At 41.5% G+C, this 22,521-nt stretch overlaps 1 protein-coding gene across 2 annotated transcripts in view; it reads right to left on the bottom strand.

Moving 5' to 3' along the window:
• Window positions 1-22,521, bottom strand: part of Dync1i1 (dynein cytoplasmic 1 intermediate chain 1) — a 290,802-nt gene that overhangs the window by 21,734 nt on the left and 246,547 nt on the right. The gene's annotated exons all lie outside the window — the stretch shown is intronic.

The raw sequence follows: 22,521 nt of genomic DNA, 5'->3' as shown, positions 1-22,521 counted from the left end.
AGCTTTAATGTGACTACAACTGTCCAGTGGCATAAATAAATCCCCGGGGGTGGGGGATACTCTGAATGGGCCGGGGCCGGACCCGCGGAGCGAGGCGGTTTCAGACACAGTTGTAAGCGACATTCCAGACAGGTGGACGCGACTGCCATTAGCTCGGAATTCTTGCAGGGCCAAGCTGTGCAGGTCGCCGGGAGCCTGAACCCAGCAGTGGGCTGAGGGGCTTGGACCCGCTGGGATGCTCCAAAGCCCGGGCAGTCCCTGGCGACCCTGGCTCTGCACCGAAGGCAACGTCTGCCACCTCGTGGTCCTCGCTTGTCGCTGCAGCAACGGTGCCTTCTTCCAGTCCAACTGCAGGCCAAATTCATATTTTAACTCTTTCTTTGCAGTGAGGAAAGGGGACAAATACCTTTAAAGGCAGGTCTCAGCTCTTACAGGAAAGTGGAAATTTCTCAATTCAAGACACTAGCCTCTCTCTATATGGGGTTAGTTCGCCTGAACCAAGTGGAGCAATATAGCTCATTCTAGAACCCCTGAACTTACACAGAAAATATGACATTCTTTCTAAGTCACCAAGGATTTCCAAGACCCCTAAAGTTGATGTTCTGAGGGGAAACACTGAACATTCTTCCACTGCATACAAATGCCTCCACTCCAGAGGGATATAATAAATTAAAATGGCACACTTGATTTCCAGTGAATATTGTCACATCAAAATAGCACAGAAGTCAGAGGCAAGTTTGAAAGTACACCAGAAATAAAACGTAATTGGACTTTATGAATTATTCATCCCATCTGGCTTGTCTTATTCTAATTTCTGCATAATGGCTTTACTAATCCCTGATCAATTAATGTAAAATGAAATTTAAATGATAATGAAAGCCCCAGAGATAAAAGAAATTAACTATTCTTATATCCTCTGACAGAAATCTAAACAATGGGAATTTTTGTCTTCTTCCTCGAGTCAGCTGTCTGCACTCTCTCCTCCGGCTCTGTGGAATGCCTGCACAGGCCAGGGCGGTAAGATCAAGAAAAGATAACATACAATATAACAATCAAATCCTTTCTGCCTCGGATATTCAAAGAACACATCTGTAGGGAATCGGCTCCAAGTATCAGTGAGAGCTTCCAATGTGCTCTGCTTGTGAATGCGAGATGCTGAAAGTCTATGTGCTGAGCTGGGAGCGGGGAGAACCAGTACAAACCCGCAGTTCTTTAACGGAAACAGAACGCAACAACTTGTTACGGGAGTAACTACAGTTGACTTACTTCCACTGTTTGCATTTTCTTGACATTTAAAAATCACGGCTTGTGTAAACAAAGTTTAGATAGATTAATGCAACATAGATTGTGTTGTGTGTGTGTAGACAAGTGTGTGTGTATAAGTGTGTGTGTATGTGTGTGTATGAATGTGTGTGAGTGTGTGTGTGTAATATTTTTAAAGAGATTTTTAACTTTATATTTTTAACTTCAAAAGTATCTGTGAGGAAGTGTAATTTGAAAAAGAATACCTGTCATCTAAACACCAAAAAGGAACAAACTAGACACTTGTCTTATAGTGATGTCATATTATTTTTCTATAATTTGTATACAAAAATGTTTTAAATCTCATGTTTGTAATATGACTAGAAACCAAAATTATCTGTTTATCGGCCACTGCTTACTTCTTCTTCTCATTGTTTATATTAGATAATTCAAACTCTTACTAGAAAATCCAAGTATCAAATTATTACCTGATAGCATGATTATATCCTTTTGCCTTATTTATTAAAAAGGAAATATGACCATTATGTTTATTACAACCTAACTCTTTGTAAAAAAAAAAAACACCAAAAAACAAAAACCACAGACTCTTGATTTTATAGCTAACTGGCCATTATTAGTTAGAGAACATAACACATATTTTTTAGAGTCAATAGCAGCTAAAGACATATGTGTTTTAAAGAGTGGATTCTTAGCATCCTTTCTCATTCAGTCACTAGTTCATCTAAGCACACAAAGCTGTAGATATGGATGGATACACATACAATCATACAATAAAAACACGACACAGCTGCTATTACTGTTTTGATCAATTAAAACCCCATCCAGCTTCAAACAATCACTCTCCAAAGAGCTGTCAACACAAGACCATGCTAATCCTCTTTAAAAATTATCCTATTAATTTTTATGATATTCTTCCTTTTTTCCTTTTGATATGTTCTTTACTGATAAATTCAGTAAAAATTGTACTATATCCTGGAGACATCACTTTTGAAGCATCTGGAAATCACTGCTCTTCTTCACGTTACTGCACCTCACTACTCTTCTTCTCTTGTCTTCTGAAGCCTCCTCATTCCCCCTACCCCCCACAAAGCTGAACTGTCTATTACAAAAGTCACTGTGAAAGCAACGCTTGGCAAAATTAGGTGTGTGTTTGGAAGAAGGGAGGAGGTTTTAAATTTTCAAAGGTTGTGTTTGAAAATTGATAAATTGATAAGTTTGCAAACTTACAGAACTCATTACTGTATGCCCTGACCTCCTATCTACAGACCACTAGGTCCACGTCCCACAGAGGCATGCTTTACCAGTGCAGGCAAATGCCACTTGTACACTAGTACTATTTTGAATAGTAGGAATTTTTTATCATTCTATTTCATTTTGTCTCCAAGGATCACATTATTAAAGATCTGCCTCAAATGTTTTACGTTTTAAAAATGTATGGTAAATACTAATATCACAAAATATTAACATTTTCCAAAAGGACCTTGAAAGCCTCCGGTCTCAAGAACACTGCTTTGGAGTTTGTGCAACAAAAACTTCAGAGCTCACGAATTTGTTTTAGCTTACTAGGGCATGGCTATTGATTTTGAAATACCACAGATTTTTCAAAAGACAGTATGGGAACACACACTGTCAATGATTTTGAGGAGGAATTTCACAGTATCCTTTGGGTATAATCAAAGTCACGGGGGAGTCATGATTTAAAACATTTACTCTAGAAAAAAACCCGAGGTGGTTCACTTAACTAAATATTGCTCCAAAGCATATTGCTGTAGAAAGCATTCTGTAAAGCAGTCAAATTTCAATGGGGACACCCCCTTCACCTGTATGTTTTCCTTTCAAAAAAAGAAATGGAAAACTCCACCACTTACAACTTGTGCATATGTGACACACCACTAAAATAAACCCTCGACCCTAGGCCTCATCAGGCCTCCAGGTCCGCCATTCTGATAACGGGCGTGAAGCTACACACCCCAGCTTGTTTTTAATTCGCTGACTTTCAAACAAAGCAGAGTGGTCGGCCAGCATGGACTTACAGTGAAGGGCAGGGAAGAAGGTTTGCTGTGGGCTGGGTTCTGTACACACATTGTCTGACTTAATCCGCATAAAATTTCTGTAAGGTAGATGGTGTTTACAGAAAAGAAAATTACAGCTCAGTGAACTCAGTAACTCATAAGGCCACAGAGATTGTGGAGGAGGGGAAGTAGCTTTTGGTCTCAGGGTTTCTAGCTGTTAGGCACATTCTGTGTTTGCAGGCACTCTAGGGTCCTTCAACTTGGTCTTCAGTCTTTACAGAGAGAACAACAAATCCATTAGCCCTTGTTCTTAACACTCTTGTTCAAGTCAACCAATATTTACTAAGCACACACTAAATGACTTGTACAAACAGTTAAAAAATTATTAATGATTGTTATTTTTCTTCCTAAACCAGTTATTAATGACTTTGAGGGCATCACCCACACTTCCGACGGGTCATTAGCATTTGATGGGAGGAAAAGAAAACTCTCTAACATGCTAGGAACAGGATGGGGACTGTCCTTTAGCCACAAGAGCATAAGGCTGTGCCTTGGAAAGTAGAATAAAATGAGCAAGCAGGCAGAGACTTGGCTCCAGTTCTCTGACTGGGAGCTTCTCCGACACTACGATGATGGCGGCTGAAAGCAGAGTAACGAAGCTAGGAGCAGCCAGAAAGGGCATGGAAGACAAGAAACAATGGCGCTCAAAAAGTTTCACCTCAGGCCTTTGAGTGACAGTTTCGTTAGGTGTGAGATGGGAAGGAAGATCTCTGATCGCTGTTCAATGGTACATATTATCTCTGAGCCCATCTTACTTGGAGTTTTTAGAATTTGGACCATGAGTCTCCAAAAAAAACTTAAACGCGTTCAAAACTTTTTTTCTTCTTCTTCTTCTTTTTTTATAGTACAGAATAGAGTTTATTCAGGGCATGGTGAGGGGAGCCAGGAGGGTAGTAGAGGCAGAGAGAGAGAGCGCAGAGAGGTAGAGGTAGAGGTAGAGGAGTAGGCCCCCCCCCCCCCGGAGAGAGGGGGAAGGGAAGGGAAGGGGGGAGGGGGCAGAGAGAAGCTGGAGGCAAGAGAGCAGCAGTGCAAGAGCACTTTTGAAACTTTCTAACTCAGTAAAATAATAACATAAAATTGGGGCATGTGAAATGATGGAACCTGTAAGAGTTTCTCTCTTTGATCAACTGGAAAATAAGAAATACGGAATTTGTGTTAGTCTGTAAGATCTGTTTGCAGAAACAAAACTGTACAACATTCTTCCACAAGGACTCAGAACCAATCAGGTGACTTGTGAAAACACATAGACCTGCCCATTCACCAACCTGTCAATTCAGAAGTGATTGCTATAGGGTTGGCTTCCCTTTCCTGACACTACAGAGATAGAAATGAAAATTTTCCTCTGTGTTCTTTGTCTGCTTCATTTATGGTGGACCTCCAAGGGTCCCAACATAGTTTAGTGTCCCAAAGGCCAGAGAATAGAACAATTCGTGTTGCAACATTTTTCAACAGCCTCAAACACCATACATGCTTATTGAGGTTGAGTTTGTTTCTAAATGATCAACTTTCCAACCAGGCATAGAAGTGCTTACCCAATCTGGGAACATTTCATTTGTTGGGGAGGGGTATTGTTGAGGGGATAGTATGTAGGTAGATGGAGGAAAGGGTAGAAAACTAATAATACAGTTTTAACTTTGAGTTCTGACACAGAAGGAGAACAAATGGACCTAGAAATAGTATCCTGTTGGGAGAGAAGGATGGTGACCAAAATGAGTAACATGAAGATATCCTCCAAAAACTGTCCTGTGTCCCTGTGGAGCAATTAAAACAAGGAGACAGCCAGTTCTTCCAGAAACTATTAAAATTTGAGACCACATTATCACTTTAACAAAGAAAAAAAAAGAATCTCTGAACTCCAGGCTCATACAAAATGGATGCTTCTGCCATAAAAACGAAAGTGGTTAAACATACAAACAAACCAAAACTCACAAGCCAAAGCAAAGAGACCAACTCTCTTGGCCTCAGAGAGGTGTTGGCAATTTGGTATCATCTTTGGAAAACTTCATGTGTAACTTAATTTGAGGTCCTTCTAATACACAAAATATCTCTTATTTATCTTAACTTCTGTGGTCTGTGATTGACCCAATCTGTATGTCGGCTGCACGATGACCTTGCCTTCCTGTCCAGGAGTTGCAGCTTAGACATCAAAACGTTGGGGAATCATTCTCAGTACAACATGTACAGCAGGTCGGTCGGGTGTTTTTTTGTTTGTTTGTTTGTTTTTTGTGCTTTAAGCAAAATTATTTGAGGACTCTTACCTTAACGAATTGACTTAAAACAATATAAAAGATGAGTATGGGCATCCAGGAATTTGTCGTTTGTCTCTGTCTAAATGTAGCAGTCTGCTACCTGAGATCCTAAGCCACATGAAAGGCGTTCTTTGTTGCTCTGCCTTCCTCTACAGCTGATTTGCATGGAGGAATCCTCTTAATCCAGGAGGCGCCACCAATAAAGAGGCCAATTATCCATAAAAAAGAATGTATACATATTCACAGGTTTTGACTAGTATGTGAGTGCTCAAAGCCATGGGGAAAGCTACAAGCTTTGTTTAATTCATAAAGGGAGTGTTTCCCATACTGGCATTTTTATGAATGTTTGCTTGACCTCAAGGTTCTTTAAAACTGGCTTTCTAGTGACACACATTTTATGGACACATTGTGAAAACACTAAACCGGGGCACAGATCATAGGGATGGCCGAGAGGAGGATTATATCTCTCTAACAGTAGAGTGAGCTGAGTTGCTTCATTACTTCAACAGGTCTTCTCTCAAGCCACTTCTTTTGAAAGAGCCGGGCAACAGAAAGAGGCAAACAGGTTAAGAGTCCCTTGTGTTGGTTGCATGCTTTTCAGTTCTATTGCTACTGTTGCTGGAGTGCTTCGTACTCAGCATCATATTAGCTAGGCAAATACCATTCTGCATATCCATGACAGTCAGGGTGATTAGAGAGTCCCAGAAAGACAGACAGAAGATATGAATACCAGCATGAAGGATGGGAAGTGCGAAGAGGGAGAATGGACCAGACCTAGAAGAAGCAAGACATGCGGTTGTGTCTGTACCATGAAGTCATGAAGAATTAGAAGGAAAAAACAGGTCCGACAGTGTCTGCTTACTTATTATGAGTTTGATCTCAGCTTGTACAATTGTATTTCACTAGCTAGTAGGCTACACAGCAAAATATTTTCATCGAGATGATTTTAAGTGCTGATCTCCACTGTAACATTGATCTTACAAACCATCTTGATGGAAACAACTTTTTGTGGTTGATCTTGTTTGAGGCAGGGTATCAGGTAGCCCCGGTTGCCCTGGAACTGATTATGTAAGCTGAGGATGATCTTGAACTCCTGATCCTCTGGATTTATGCAGTGCTAGAGACGAAACAGAGCTTTGTGCAAGGCAGGTAAGTAATCTTCTAGTTGACTCCCATCATCAACCCTGCACCAAATTTGGAATCTATTCTTTCATAGTTCTCTACACACACCCATACAAGCACACAGCACACATATGCACACATGCACATACACACACTCCACAAAGTACTAAAATTATTTTCCCCCAATTAATCTCTTTCACTCCCCTTACATGACTGCTGAACTCTTTCTTCTTCTCACAAGACCGCTACTACTTTGATGGATTTTAAACTCTTTGGTGACCCACAGTATTTAATTAGGGTTGCTTACATGGGCATTCATAAGGTGTTAGCCATTTGAGCAAGGACAACTTAGGAGTTACGACCTCACTCCCATTCCTGGCCCATCCAGAAACCATGAAGGCCTAGTAGTCCCTTAGGGAGGGGTGGGGTCTCTGGAGCCTTTCTCCTGTTGGTGACGCATTTCTGAGAGGCCAAGCCTTGTGCAGGTAGTGACCGCTAGTGTGAGTTCATGAACAGCAGAAGGCTTTCATGAAGTGAATGTTATAAATGCACAAATTTAAAAAGTATCAATTTCCAAATCTAGAACAGTAGATTCTATTAAAGTCCTCCATCATATTTATTTCTGAAATGGTCATGTTTTTATTTGCCAATTACCGAAGCTAATGTGATATTGATGAGCTCACGGCATTTAAATATAATAGTTAGGGATATGTGTGTGCGTGTGTATGTATGTATGTGTGTACATTCAGAACCAGGATGAGGTATGAGGTTTGGTAGCTCATCTTGCTTACGTCTCCTGTGATAAATGTACTGTACCTTTTGTATGATATGTAATACAAATATAGCTGACATATTTCTCTTAATTTTGCTGAGGACCAGAACGGGAAAAGTTCTAAACATTCTGCTCGAGTTAGTCATATCTTTGCACCAGATTTCTTGTCTATTCCATTCTGCTTCACCAAGTTGGAATTGCTTTCTACTGAAGAAGTGAACAGGAACTAAATGTGAGGTGAAGTGAGGTTATTCAGGATATTGGAAATAGCCACGTGATTACTGGGATTACTTTCTTTGCAAAGTTAACAGGTCACAGAAAGCTCGTCAAGATGAACCTGTATTGGTTTGATCCCCAAAACAACTACTTGGGGGTAAAAAAAATGAGATCTGATTTGTCTTACAATATTAGATATGTAATAATAATCACTGCAGAGACCTGGGGGAGAGCCTTTAATTTTGTAAGTAACTCATTGGTGTGCAACTCCCCCACATGTAACAATATTATTTAAAAGGCTCTGCTTGAGAAGGCAACCTGTGCAGTATATCATTAAAATACAGAGGCTAACATTTCCCTTCCCTGCTGGTTGAAAGAGCAAAACAAAAGATTTACCAAGCCCAGACTTCTTGTGCAGTGAGAAAGTCCAGTGAGCTGGGGTGAATTTTAAGTCCCCAAAGTGTTTGTAGTTACATGAATTAGTCACACATGTCTGCATACATATTCAGCAGCTCAAAGGCATGTGCGCACGGGCGAGTGTTGAGGAGGGCTGTAGAAGAAAAGGACAGGAAGTATGCATACAGGGCAAGTTGGGAGGCGGCTTTACGATTCCTTCTGTGGTTTCTTTCATGGTTAAAGTATTCTGCGTGGGTGAGCTTTTTAAAAAAAGATGCAACAGACACGTGCAGCGGGACAGAATTGGTGACAGCACAGGCAGATTTATCAAATCCAATTTTAATATTTACTCTCTGAAGCTAAGAAGGGAGAGAATAAAAATGGACATAAAGGAAAAAATCAAATAAATCAGACACTGTCTGATATTCTGTTTATCAGAAAAGCACCAACAGATCTTCGGAATTGTGGACAAATTCTCTTTTCTGTTCTCTAGTAAACCTTACCAATTTTGCTCATCTTCTTGCTTGTAGAAGTTATAATTTTAGTTAAGCTTGTACAGTGTGTGTTTTCTTTCTGATATTTTGGATATTTAAGAGCACAATAGCAGAAACACACATAGGAAGAGCCCTTTGTTAAAATGACATCATCCTAGAAGGCATTCATGCCGGCTGCAGATGCTCTAACTTCCTTCTGCTGAACACACACTCCAGGTAGGACATCAGCGATCTTTCTACCTGAGGCAAACACTAGGAATCAAGATTTGTCTCTGCTCTCAGGCACTAACAGTCCAGGTAGGAGAATAAGCACTCTGAAATGAATACTAAGAAAATCTGTTTTTACATTGTATTCCAAAAATATTTTCTGTATCTTCCAGATCCTGTATTGTGCAACATTAAGAACAGACACTCAACAGAGAACTCTAACAGGGACAGGAAGACTGCATAGCTGTTGCTGCCATCTTGATGATTCGTTATTGCAAGCTGGCAGTGAAGCAGATCCAAGCGACATGAAAAACAAAATGAAAGGGGACACACATGGAATTACAAGGAGGTGCAAATACTGTCCTGTTGTGAGAAACAAGAAATGGAAATTCTTTTTCAAAGACACATTCCTGGGTAAAATTCAACGAGGACTTTCCCTTACCTGAGAACCCCTGGAAAACAGATTGGTTCCCTGTCTTGTTTATCTAAAGACAGAGAACAGGTACATAGTCAAGTGTTCATTCTCTGCTACGGTTGATAGATGCCGGAGGAATTTTAAGATGGCCTTGAAGGTTGACATCTGACATGTTCCAGGAGGGTATTGCCTAGGACAGCTGAGGAGATCTGCTTTGAAAGACACAGAGATCCTGATAGACAGTAAGGAAGAGAGTCATGGAGGAGAGAGCATGCCTGGTCACATAGTCAGGACGGCATTCCCAGCTAGACGTCAAGTGAGAGCCGGAAAATCTCTAGGAGACCTGAGCATTTGTCCACAGAGATAAAATAATAATAATTTTTCATCACAGGTCTGTCTCTCTCTGACTCTGTTCCCTGCCATTGGATCTCCTTCCCCTACCTAAACTACCTGGTTGGGCAACAGTGGGAGAGAAGACCCTTAGTCCTGCTGGGACTAGATGTCTCAGGGCGAATGGTACCTAAAGGGGATTTGTCCTTCTCTGAGGAGAAAAGGGGGGGGTTAATAGGGGAGGGATATGTAAGGGTGAGACTGAGAGAGGAGGGAGTTGGTCTGTGATTGGGATGTAATGTGAATAAAAATAAATTATGGAAAAAAACCAAAAAGAGTTCTTGATGCAATGCCTGCTAACTTATTAATATGCATTGAGAAATATGCCATGTACTAAATACGTCTGAAGATGTCTAATATTCATGTGTAAGTTTACATCTTTTCTGAGTGTGGATGGCTGAATGGTGGGTACCTTTAGCTGAGTGCAAGACAGAAGAAACAGAGCAAAAAAAATGTGATTGGCATTTTAAACATGGTGCATTTGGGTCTGGAAGTGACACTTGGGTTAAGCTGACATGGAAATACAGACATGGAGTTAAGACAGGACTGGGAACTTTTTACAAGAAGTGTTAAGAGACAGGAAAAAAATGTCCTTAAGAGAAAAAGGTTATGCCAAGGTAAAGCAGTAGAACAGAATCCAGGATGGAGAGAACCGAAAGAATGAGCGATAGCTAGAATGACAGGCAATGGCCGCTAAGGGGAATCCCTTGCATTTATCAGCTCAGGACTCATGGATGGTGGCGAAGACAGACACGTGAAATGAGCAATAGTGTTGGTTAAGGAAAGGCTAGAGGAAGCCGTGCTCGATGCTGACTCGTGCTGTGCTCTGCAAGCTGTGTACCTGACAGGAGAGCAAGGTCTGGAATATGTAAATGACTCAAAAGTTAAAGCCCCAAATCCAGCCACCCAGTCAATAAACGGGCAAGGGAGTGAAGTGAGTAGGTCTCAAAAGAAGAGCAACCGTGTAATACACACATGAGAAAATGCTCAACATTCATATCTGCCCGGGAAGGGCACACCAACACTACACACAGACACACTCTTATCCCACTTAGAATGACTACCATGAAGATAAAATGGTAACAAATGGCTGTCAGGGTATGGAGCAAAGTAGCCCTCAGACATTGCTGCTGGGACTACAAACCAGCACAGCCAGTCTAGAAAGCAGAGTGGGGACTCTAGCCAGGAATGGTCAGTCTTTGTACCACAGGAGAAAAAGAAATTAAACATTTGATATATTCTACCTCACTAGAAACAGATAAAACTTAGCTTTAGATAAGCTTAAAAAAACCCCAGTATATATCCATCAATTCTTTGTACGTAACTCTTGTATTTCAAATGATTTGAAGACAGAGATGCTGCAGTTCTCTCATGTGTCTGTCTGGGAAGAGCCATGCCAGGAAAGTGAATGGGACAGGGTCATTCAAACAAGCACATGGGCAGAACATCAGCGAAGGTGCGCATAAAACAGCCTTTCCATTCACAAACAGCAGAGTCAACTGTCAGAAAAGCCTCATTTCCCTCAGGGTCCTGCTGGCCCTGGGTGTTGACATTAGAGAAACTGCAGCACTCAGGTACTAGGAACCAGGGTGGTGAAGAGATGTCCTGTGTAGCCTGTGATGCTAACAGGGTTTGGTTTTGATCCGTAACCAAGGATAAACAGGGATACTGAAGTAGCCTCAGTTCTCATGATGGGAAGAATTGCAGTGGTTGCAAAATTAAACTCCTGTCCTGAAGTCTTTATTCTTAGTACCTGAGAATGTGACTGCTGTATTTCGAGATAAAGCCTTCTAGCAGGTAGTTATGTTTAAATTTGGCTTTGGGGAGTGTAACCCAATATGAACAGTGACTTTACAAGGAGAGATTGGGTCCCAGACACATGGGGGTGAGGGGGAAGGGTGCTTAGAGACACAGGGCTAAGACTGTTACAGGTTATAGAGAGGTTCTCTGAAAAGAAGCTGACCCTCGTGGCACTTTGGCATCAGATCTGTGAGGAAATACTGCTATTGAATCCTCTTCCCCCACCAAACTTTACTCAGGTAGGCCTAATGAACTCAGAACTTAAAGGGAAGCGGCACAGCATTCCATCTTCCTCTCACCCACTGATGTCCTCTGGGGTTTATCTACTGACATTTCCGCCTCCGTGGAAGGGTCTCTGACAATATGAGACACACTCTGTTTCTAAGCAGCTCCCTCTGTCTTTTTCGAGCACGTCCCTTTGGGACCAGTGATAGTTGCTCTGCTGTTAGCTCTACTGCACCTTCTGCTGAAGGGAACAAGTTGCTGGTAATGAATATAAAACATGTGCTTAATTTCTGGAGACAGCAAAACCTTTTGAAAAACCTCAACTTGACTTATATATCATGCCCGTCACTCCGAAACAATCCTGTGACAAGAGCTTATGATAGGAAAAGGAACATTCCATGGAGCGTGGTATCGTCTCTTTACAAACTATCCCAGGGATCTGCCTAAACTTAATTAGGAAACGGCAGCTCTGTCGTAGTAAGTCAGTCTCTTGCCTGAGGTAAGAGTTATGTTATTGTTTATTTACTTTTAATATCTTTGTATGTGTAGTGTATGCATGTAGGTACATATACCTACTGGTAAGCGTATTCGTCTGTGCCTGAAAATGTGAGGGACAATGATAGATGTCTTCCTCCATTGCTTTTCACCTTATTAATTAATTAGCTAATTAATCAATCAACTAATTAACTTATGCTTTTGAGACAGGTCTATTACTGAGCCTGGAACACACTGATTGGCTAGACTAGGCTGGTGGCCTAGCAAGCCCCTGGGAACCTGTTGTTCCTGCCTTGATATTTGTTGCCATGCCTGGTTTTGTACAGGAGCACTGGGGATTTGAACTCACTACCTCATCATCCACAGTAAGCACTTTGCTCACTGAGCCACCTCCTTGGTCATCTAAGCATTATTTTCTGCACTTGAGTTCAGAGGTTATTTTGGTCTGATATTCCACTCCCTGTATCCTCTGCCTCAACGTCTTTGCTTTTTAGAAAAGAGGTCCAGGAGGTAATATGGGATGTGGTGAGAGGGCAGGCAGGGCAAGCAAGCAGGGTAGATTTGGCTGGCATGGGTCCTAAAGCTGACACCCTCTCATGCAGGGCCTGGGGTGCACTTTCAGACTCAAGAGCAGCCCCCTGCCAAGATCTCCCTAGCAGCCGCCTTGAAGGCTAATTACTGCTGAATACGTTCCCGAAGTTGGAAAATTTTCAAAGAATTTTTGAATACATTTCTGCAGTTCTCTTAACAATAGGACCTATCAAACACAAGGAGAAGGCTCTTTAAAGCACAGACAGGAGATAAGAAGAATGTGTTTGATTGCCAAAGTGACTAATTTATTTTTTGCACAGTATTAATGATGCTACAATAACCAATATCTATAGCCCAGTTTTGACAGTTTATCGTAACGGTTCCTATTGTTTAAAAAAGAAGAGAAAGAAGGAGGAAAAAAAGGAAAAACGAAAGCAGGAAAGAAAGAGAATGTTTTATTTCGCTACATTTCAATTTGTTAACAAGATTCCACATAAGCAAAACCAGAGGTCATTAGCAAACAACCAAAACATGCCTGTCTCCAGAAGACTGCAACCCCCTTCATCATTTAAAATATAGCTCTGTCGAAAACCCGGCTCATGACAAATCCTGAACATGAAAAATTCAATGCAGACTCAAAACCACCTGACTTTGCTTTGGGCCCGTACTCTTTAAAATTACCTAGAAAACACCATAATCTTCTCTCCGTGGAGCTGGCTGTGGGCCAGAGCCCTGGCTCCAGAGGCAAAGGGCAAAACTGAAAATCATGTCTCCGCAGACAGCCCCACCCTCTCTCTCAAGTCCACTTGGCCTCCTGACAGAAAGTGAGGTCTAAAGCACATTCATCCTGGGCCTGGGATTTTTTCTTGGCCTAAACTCAAGACTCTTGTAGGACAAACAAAAAAAAAAAAAAACAAAAATGAAATCCCAAATGTTGTCACCCAGCCTGAAGAAGGCAAAAGGTGGCCCGCATATGGTGAATGGCTCACATCTGCAGTTTAATAGGAAGCCAGTGGAACCAGAGAATAGCAGAACTTCAATGTGAGGTTTGAAAATGGGGGTGGGGAAGACTGAATGAATTTCAGCGATGAGTCCATTCCCACGCACATCCGGCATGTTGAGAGTTACCTACTGAAATATAGAGAGGATGGAGAATGAGGACTGGGGGTTGGGGAGCATGCTTGCTTGGCACCTGTGTCCCCAGCTCTGTGTAAGCTTCCCTGAGTCCTTCACTCCTCCTCTCCCGGGGGCTGCAGGCCTTAAGGACTCTCCACGCCTGGCACCCACCCACTCACTCGGCACTCCCACCGCCCTCACGCTGAGGCTGGGAGAGAGCCAGGAAACACTGTCAAGTACATTTTACCTCCCGCTGAGCTAGTGACAGGCTCAGTACAAATCGCTACATTGAGAAAGTGTCATGCCACAGATCCCATGGCCACTGCAGCAGCAAGACAGGCTGGGGGTTCAAATGTGGCCATCGATCTCCCTGGGGAAAATGGCTGCGCCTAGCCTTTTGCGGGCTTCCTCTGCACCTGTAATCGCTATTGTGTGCTGCAGCAAGCAGGGCTTGCCCACATCCTCCTCCACTGCTGTCTGTTCAGGCACCCTAGCTTTGTTATACCCTCGAAGGGCATATAATTCCCTCCTCTGCTCACTAACTGTCCAACCCTATCATCTCCATGGAGTCCACGAACTCCGTAATTTGCTCTCAAACGCTTAAAAAACTTCTGAGAAATTCTCTTCAGCTTCTAGCTTCTTTTCATACGTATGTTTGTTTATATATAAGTGTATATGTCTGTGTGTGTGTGTGTGTGTATGTATGCATCTATGTATGTACGTATGTATGCATGCATGTGTGTATGTCTACTGCATGTACGGAGATCGGAATCACTCTCAGGATTTGGTTTGTTCTCTTCTCCTACCATGTGGGTTCCAAGAAGTAAACCCTGGTTTGTCAGGATTGATGCTAAGCTCCCTCCCTCATCCATTGAGGCATCTCCCCAGCCCCGAGCCTCTTTGTAGAAAACGTCTCATCCCTCTCTGGGAGTCTCCTAAATGGCTATATTTCACTACAGATTATTTAGTTAGAAAGCGCTCAGCCCTCCATGTAGGACTTTCCATCCTGCTTCAGCTCCCAATTCATGTAAACCCCATCCTGTTTGTGTTTATTGAATTGAGTGTCGCTTCTCTGTGTTTCTTGTTGGTGACCATCACTGTTCAGCCTGGCCAGAGGACTAATTGTCACCTGCTGTGCTAAGCTTCAGTACACCCTTCCAGAGCATGCATAACTTGGAGGAAAAGCTACTTTATGTGGGCACTGTTGACTAGAGCCAATGTAAAAATGATCCAGAATTCTATCTTATCTTACATTATATAAATCCTTTGATAGAAACATGTGTAAAATGAGATCACATATGGATTGCTTGACAAAAAATCTGTTGTGACCAGGCTTGTAGAATCCTAGCTCAGACTACCCCTTAGAGCAGTAACTCTGCGCTGTCACCTCGGTTTTTATGACAACGTTACCAGCTATAACTGTGGTGAATAACAAGAATGGGTAATCTGCTTCTTCCCACTTCCACTTCCCGTTAGAATTAGTGCTGCAGGCTCTAGGTGTCTGCATGCCTTTGTTACATGGTGCGCCAGCAACACAGGCTTTTACCAAGTAGCTGTGTATTGAATATGTAAGTACTTTGTTCTGTTGCAAGTGTGTTTCAGTTGCATTATAATAAAAATGAGGCAATGTGGGAAACACACAGGAACTTTTGGTCCTTAAAGAATTTCTAGCCTAGTGTGGTAGCACGCACCTCTAACCCCAACTCTTGGGAGGCAGAGACGGGTAGATTTCTGATTTTGACAGGCATATACATCTAAGCCCAGCTCTCCAGAGGCAGGCAGATCTTTGAGATTTAGAGGTCAAGTTGGTCTACGTTGTGAGTTCCAGGCTGGCCCAAGTTACATAGAGACATTGTGTTTAACCGGAAAAAAGAATTTCTATTCATTATTTTACGTCGAACAAAAAGATGTATGCTATCAAATCCATTGATGTCAGGGATTGGGGCTCCTTTCTACCTCTATTACAGGACATGGCAGAACACTAAAAACACATTGAGTTCTCCTTGAGTGCCGATCTCATGAATGAATCACCAACCGAATCGAATTCTCTTTTGAGCATGTAGGGAAAGAAAGACCTGTGTTTATTTTGCAGTAGAATCTTAGTTCCATCTTTATTGTTGTTTTTTCAAGTTTTATGATGCTAATATTGTAGATAAGTTAGTTCCTAAGTGCTACGAGCATATGTGAAATCCATGGACGTGGATGCTGGCAGGAAGAGAGGAGGAATAGAGAGGGGCAGAGGAGAAAAGTGGTGAGTGCAAACTGAGGTAGAGATGGAATGAGCAGGCTAGACCTGAGGGTAAGAGAGAAGAGCAATCCGAGACACTTGATGATCCCTCCTCTTCTAGCCTCTATAAACATTTCAGAGAGCTTATCCCTCTCCCGCTTTTCTATTCTCTACACTTTAAGCAAGAGTCTAACCACTAGTCTCAGGAAGTCTAACAACCATTCCAATTTGCACTTTAGTAATAATGTCCAATAAACTTTACAGATCTGTCAACGTCAAGATGATCTGAACAAGACAATTAAAGAACTCGAACTGGATCTGGACAGAAAATCAAAGGTTTACAGGTTCCCTGGGGAGCTGGTTACGTTTCAGTCTTTGGGGTGCCTGAGTGCAAGTTGAAATAAATTTCCAAGAAACATGAAACCTCTTAGTTTATCCTACTGTTAATCTGCAATCAGTCAATGCAAGAGTCATCAAATATCACAAACCCAGTGAAAATTATATGAAATATAGATCAGATATAAGAGATGGCCACTGCCCTCAAGAAGCTCACAGCTTAGTGGGAAAGACAGAAGGAGTTCTTAGTTAAATAAAAATCACTGGCATTCTATTAAGGTGCTAAAATAGTAGGTGGACCGTTTGAATATCAGCTTACATTTTAGTACACTGATTTTGAAAGCAATCATAATGAACATTAGGTAGAAATATGGGGCTAAAACTATGGGATATGTGATCCCTTTCCAGTCTTTACAGACTTCAGTTTTCTGGGAAAAAAAATCTTGACGATTTGAAGTGGAGAACTTCAGAAAACCCTAGGTCTTATTCTTAGATCTTTAGATGTAATCTTTAGATCTTATTCCTAGATGTTTGTGTTGGCTTGATATATTCATTCTCTCTCTCTCTCTCTCTCTCCCTCTCTCTCTCTCTCTCCCCCCCCCCCCATGAGTGTGGGTGGTCATGGAGATCTAGTCTCTGGGAGGGCATCAGATCCCCTAGAGCTGGAATTACAGGTGTTTGTGAGCCATCCCACGGGGTGCTGAACAACTTTGGTCTGGTGGTCTGGCAGGGCTGTTTCGCTGCTGTTCCATCTTGTTGCTCCATGGACATTGGTTTTGTAACCTCCATCACAGATGCTTGTAAGAAGGTGTGGTTTACTGAACCAGCATTGCAAGTGACAATGGTACTGGATACGTCCCTATGTGGAGCTCCTACGAGCCATGCTACACCTTAATCCGCAATCACTATTTCTTAAGACTCAGAATGTGTTCTGTTTTTATTTTCTGTCTAGATCTAGTTCTTTAACTGCGTTGTTCAGATAATCTTGATGTGGACTAATCTGTAAAATTTATTTGACATTATTACTAAAGAACAAATTGGAATGAGCATCAGAATTCCTGAGACTAGTGGCTAGTCTTGCCTAATGTGTGGAGAATAAAAAAAAAATGTTGATAAGAGCTAATAGAGGAGAGATCAGTCAGTTTCCAGGGTAATGGTCCAAGGACTGCTGTTCTCTTACCCTTGGTAAGGACAGGCTTCTGGTCAGCCTGATCATCTCCCTTGTCCACTTAGTTCTGCCATTTTTGAATATTAGAGACTTCTTTGAGAAATATATTTGCTAGTTTTGCTTAATTTCTCTATTTTTTTTTAAATAAAACTATCATGGAGTTGATTCTCCTGACTTAAGAATAGTCCACAGTCAGTGTGTGCCTGTGTGCCTACTTGTGTGTGTGTGTGTGTGTGTGCTCGAAAGTTCTTTCCCTCTCTCCTCCCTCTCTTCCTCTTTCCTTTCCCTCTCTCCCTCTCTCCCTCTCTCCCTCTCTCCCTCTCTCCCTCCCATCTCTCTCTCTCTCTCTCTCTCTCTCTCTCTCTCTCTCTCACACGCACACGCACACGCACACGCACACGCACACGCACACGCACACGCACACGCACATACACATTTGGTAAGGAAGTAATGTAACACAAAGTGTGTTCTCAATAACGATCTAGGAGCGCGAGTGGAGACCCTCTTCAGAAAGACTTGATTTTGTCACAAACTTAAGAAAGACAATGCTATTTTTACCAGTGAAATAGATTTTGGGAGTTTGGGGTTAGAGGAAGTGTTCTTAGAAAGAATCGTGGATTTTCTAATCTGTTAAAGATCTAGGTTAACACAAAACACCATGAAGAAAAGAAAGAAGAGCACATACAGGCATGTGTTCGTATTCATGTTGATGGTCCACAGACTTCCACGTTAAAAAATGGGTCTAAGAATAAACCAGCAACAAAAGTAAGTCATTTGATGACCGTGGATAAAGCAGGATAGGAAGAGAGGTGGGGGAATCAGACTCATCAGGTACCAATCAAGTTCACAGGTGAGTGGAAGTCGTGTCATAAGCGTAACTCACAGAGATCGGTCACCCGTGTGCCCTGCACTACAGCTTGGACTGGCAAAGAGGTAACAGGCACTGAGTTTTTCATCATGCTGGAAGGCCCTAAGCGAGAAGTGAGCTGGTGACTGAACATAGATGCTTTCCTGCTTTAGACTTTGGCTTAGCTTAAGCCAATGAACCAGGGGACAGGAGAGAAAGTTATTTAGATCTGCCGCCAATTCCACAACATTCCTTTCCAGAAATTTCCGCAGAACTGGTGAGCTTCCAGTAGTAAACACAGAGGTTTGGTTGCCCTGGATTTATGGGAAGGCTGGTTACTCCATGTTGGAGTTTTTATTGATTAATTATATTTGTTTTTCCACTACAGAATTCCATTTATTATTTACAAAGCCCTATAAGAACAAGATAAATTTCCAATATGTATTCTGTGAAGTTGATAAAGGCATATTTTCTTCTAATGAGCAAATTGTACTTTTTATATTTTATATTAATCATAATATAGACAAACTAAAATGAATTGAATATGGGATGGAGTCAAAGCAATATCCTGTTCTAAAAAAAAGAATAACTAAACAATCACTAATAAGCACCAAATAATCAAAAAATTATATATATATATATATATATATATATATATTTCCTTAGAAATATCAGGATCTGTGTGTATTATGAAGTTTCCTGGAAACAGGAAGGATGAAGAAAGGAATCAACACACTGATCTAAAGCGGGAAAGAAATTTGAAGTTGATAAAAATGTTCAATTACAGAGACAGTATTGAAGCAAGTGATCAGAAAGCCATCAGAGTTCAGACGAGACAAGTCTGCAGGGAACCGTAGATGACGCTGCACACAGAGACCCATAGGGAAGTAACCAATCAGCACGAGTGGTTGTGGAGCCGAGGCTCCATTAACACATCTACAAAACTCTACGAAACACTCCCACACCTAAGGCTCTGAGAACATTACAGAAGACAGAGTGGAAAGATTTTAGGAGTCAGAGGACCAGGGAATTTGCTGTGAGATTGTGTCTCCTAGTAACATTAGAAGCTACACCCATGGAGTCTCACCAACTTGACCAAGCCCAAAGGTGAGCTGAACAGGGACACCAATGGATGTGTCAAGTTGGATGGGGAAAAGCCCAGGAGGTCTCAACCCTAAACCAGGAACTAAAGGAGACTGAGCAAGGCAAGGAGCAGGAGAGGTGGTCCTCCTCAGGGAAGAGTACACTCATGGGTTGTTCAGGGCCTAACAGTAAGCCTTGAAAACATACATACAATTGACCATTACATGGATTCCACAGGTTATATTTATGTATGCAATAACAATTGATAAATATAAAAGGCCATGAATTTAAAGGAGGGGGGGGAGGGGTGCATGGGAGAGTTAGAGAGAGGAAAGGAAAAACAGAGAGGTCGCATGACACTGTGTTTATAAAATCGAGTGACACAACAGGCACAACCCTCATAACCCATTTTATCAGGAAATTTATATGCAATAAATTAGAGAGGAAGTCTACAGAAGGGTTTAAAAGAGAAGACTATGTATGAATCCAGTACCTACCACTGAGCGACGTGGAACTAGAGCTCACACAATTGTACACAATTAACACACGATACAGCACAAAGGTGCCTGGAATAAATTGTGGAGTGAGTAGAGAGCACAGGTAAGGCTGATATGAGTTGTTAGCCTCTCATTGTGCTGGGAGTACTGAGGGAGGTGACATGTGCTGAGCACCCACTGCCACACTGTACAACACTAAGCAGAAGGCAACAAGATTTCACTCTACCATAAGTTGTCAGCCACCCTTGCAGCAGAAAGTGAACAATCTATCATGTGACACCACATTTTTATTTTGGCTTACAGTTTTGAGGTTTCCAGTTAACAATGGGTTGGCCCTACTGTTTATTGTGGGGCCCCATCATGGATGGGTTTACACAGGAATAAATTCAATTGCACTGTGATCTAGGAAACAGAAAGGATAAAGGAATGACTAGAGTCCCATAATTCCCCTTAGGGCATTACTTCAGATGGCTAAGGGCCTCTGTCTTAGCTTCACCTCTCAACAATGCCATCCTGGGGACATAATTTGATACACAGGCTTCAGAGGACATTTAAGACCAACCTATAACACCCTCTAAATCACTTTAACATACAAACCACACTCAGAGCAGTTCAGTATTTAATAGCAATGATGGTAATAACTGTCACTACATCTTTCAGTGTTTAAAGTTTCACCTACACTAGCTTGTTTAACCTTCATACACTTATGGAATAGTGATAGGTGAATAGCTGCAACACCAAGAGGTTAAATAATCACTACAGACTCACCACTGGCAAGTCTAACAGCTTCTGCACATTCGTACACTCTCATCCTGCTTGATCTCCTTTTCTTGTTCCTCTTTCCCTCTTTCTACCTTCAGCTTAGACGTCACAGGCTTTGAGATGCCCATTTAGGACCCACCTTTCCATGTTTTCTTCCTGTGAGTCGAGAGCATCCCTTATAAGCTACAGTTTAGACAGGTCCAAGGCCCTACTCTCGAGGAGAGATAGTACACAAGAGATAGATTTTCATCATAAGCTTTAGAAAGAGCACTCCTGCCTGTAACAAGGCTATAACATCCCAGCGAGAGATTGTCCAGCAGCAAGCATCCTGGGCCCAGAGACACTGGGAGCCTCCTATTCCAATCACTGGATGAATGTTCTAGAGAGAGGACACTCTGGTGACTCATAGCTTTAAGTCTGGTTTCAACTGGGAATTGCAGTTCCACTCATTGGCTTGGTAAGAAGTGTCATGAGGAGTTCCACTCTGTTCCTGGGTAGCAGCCCGGAGGATTTTTTTTCACCTCTATATTATAGTCTCTTAAATATTTCCTAATTAGATTCTTAATGCCTAATGCCAGTTTTATAATTATACTACATGTAAATTATGGTTATGAATTTCATCTCTTAATACCACTGTTAATAAAACATTTTTAAAGTATATCTTTAACACATATCTTATATAGAATCCAGGGTTTATTTGTACACATGTTATCCCGATGATTTAATAAGTGTTTACCAGGCTGGAGGTACTATGCCAGGCACTGGGAATAGAGAAAATCTAAAAGGCAATATTTCTCCTCAAGGACCCCACAGTCTAATAGAAGATATACAATCACTGTAGTTTAGTGGACAAAAGCATTTATAATCTTTGTATTACATATATTTACTAATTGTAAAAATTATTACAATACCAATCATTCTTAATTTATCTGAAAAGTAATACTATTTTTATATATATTTGCCAATTGTAAAAATTATTACAATATATAATCATTCTTCATTTATATGAAAATAAATAACTATTTTTTGTTTGGTTGGTTTTGTTTTACAAGATAGGGTTTCTCTGTATAGCCCTGGCTGTCTTGGAACTCACTCTGTTGACCAGGCTGGCCTCAAACTCAGAGATTTGTCTGCCTCTGCCTTCCAAGTGCTGGGATTAAAGGCGTGCGCTACCACTGCCTGGCTTAACATCTGTTTCTTAAGAAAAAGCTCCTTCCATTCTTTTATTTGAAACAATTTTAAATTATTATTGGTTTTTAGTAACCAAGAGGGAAGGCAGTCAGTTAAGAGAGTCACTTTACATTTTAGCCCTAGCAGAGGCTGTCCACATCAGGGAAGCCTTTCTGACTTTCACAGTAAGGCCTTAGAAACCAATGATTACTTGTGCAAAGTCATTATCTGTCAGTCACTTAGAACATCTCATCCTTCGAGTCACTGCTTTGTTAAAAGATTAGCATCCAGAAATGCATTTCAACTACCAGGACGGAGTATGCAACGTCAAGATATACCCCAAGAGAGGCAGAGATTTCTATCAATCAAACATGTACCCCGGAAACACCAGGTTTGTCTCTCGCACTGCCATCAAATACTAACATGGGAGTTAGGTCAGCCCATATACTAGCTCAGTCAATATAAGAGAGTTAAATGGCAGATCGTAAAAATCTAATGCAAAAAGAATTTATCAGATAGTGTCAATAGAGGCAGAAGAAACTTAAGCTCTTGGAAGTTCAAGGAAAGGAACCGACATGGCAAATACATGAGCAGTATCAGGAAGCTAAATCCTGAAGAAACTGCACCAAGGCCAAAATAAATATTAACCTAATATTTAATTGGAATCC

This window comes from Grammomys surdaster, unplaced genomic scaffold, assembly GCF_004785775.1.
Source record: "Grammomys surdaster isolate TR1022 unplaced genomic scaffold, NIH_TR_1.0 345, whole genome shotgun sequence".
Classification (NCBI taxonomy): Eukaryota; Metazoa; Chordata; class Mammalia; order Rodentia; family Muridae; genus Grammomys; species Grammomys surdaster.
Note: the sequence above shows the minus strand (reverse complement) of the source record. Positions and strands in the feature narration are given on the sequence as shown.